We start from the raw sequence: 1462 nt of genomic DNA, 5'->3' as shown, positions 1-1462 counted from the left end.
TTGCTCAGGCTGGTTTCGAACTCCTGAGCTCAAACAATCCTCCCGCCTCGGCCTCCCAGAGTGCTAGGATTACAGGCGTGAGCCACCGCGCCCGGCCCTCTGGCACTTTTTAGTAAGCCATATCCAAAAAGGAAGGATTCTTCTATACTGTCAATAACTCAGGCATTGAAATGAAAATGAGAAAGTAGGGAAATGGATGTAGGCAGGAAATCAATCTGATCTTTTACAAAGGGCAAACCAAGAGGCCTAGAATTGTCAACAAGGACTATTATGCAGTGCAATAAGGATTGGAATAAATAACTTCTAATATCCTATCCCCAAAGAATAGATCTATCCATTTATAAATTTTGTTTATTATTGAAGAATTTTCATTTGCTACAACAGTCTGTATACAACTTTATCCAGAATGACCTGACTTACCATACTACCTCTAAACTAGCTAAAGTTTATTGAGAATTTATTATACTTTATGCCAGACACGTGTAGCTTGCTACTTGGATTGTATAATTTAATCCTTATAGTAATCATATGAGTTGGGTCATAATCAGTTCTCTCATTTTTCAGATAAAAAAACTAAGTTTCAGTGCTGATATGTAATTTGACTAGGATCACACAACTAGTAAGTGTTGCAACCAGATGTTAAACCAAAGCAATTTGGTTCCAAAGTTTGTGTTTTAAGCTATCTTAGTTATGCTTCCTCTAGTAGTAATATTTGTGTAATTAAGAAGTGCTTATTGCATTCCTACTTGATCAACACAAGAGGCCCTGTCTTATGTTTTGGGAATTCAGCAATGAACAAAATAAATCCATGCCTTCATGAGTTTACATGCTAGTGGGGGAGTCAGATAAATAAAATAAATGATATAGGGTATTAGAAGAAGATAAATGACATGGAGAAAATAAAATGCTTGTGTGTGTGATTCAATTTCAAATCACAAGGTGACATTTAAGCAAAATCTTGGAAGAGAGAAAGAAATCAGGAGGAAGAATGGTCAAACTGACAGCTCAGCAACTGCAAAGGTTGAGGTGGGCACTTTCCTGATGAATGTGAGAGACAGTAAGGAGGCCAGGGAGGCTAGAGTAGACTGACCTAGGAGGTAAATTGTAGGTGATGAGAGAGATAGTGCTCTTCTTTTGGGACTTTACATATGGGTCTTTGTAAGAACTTTAGCTTTAACTCTGGGGAGGCTATAGTCAGGGTAGACTTTTGAGCAGAGGGTTATACCTGGCTTAGTTTTAAAAGGGTCACTCTGGCTACTCCATGGAGAGCAATGAGGAGTAATTTTAGTGTTAATAATTCTGGTGAGGGCCGGGCACGGTGGCTCACGCCTGTAATCCTAGCTCTCTGGGAGGCTGAGGCGGGCGGATTGTTTTGAGTTCAGGAGTTCAAAACCAGCCTGAGCAGGAGCGAGACCCCATCTCTACTAAAAATAGAAAGAAATTAATCGGACAACTAAAAATA

This window comes from Propithecus coquereli, unplaced genomic scaffold (assembly GCF_000956105.1).
Source record: "Propithecus coquereli isolate 6110/MARCELLA unplaced genomic scaffold, Pcoq_1.0 Scaffold13, whole genome shotgun sequence".
Lineage (NCBI taxonomy): Eukaryota > Metazoa > Chordata > Mammalia > Primates > Indriidae > Propithecus > Propithecus coquereli.
Note: the sequence above shows the minus strand (reverse complement) of the source record.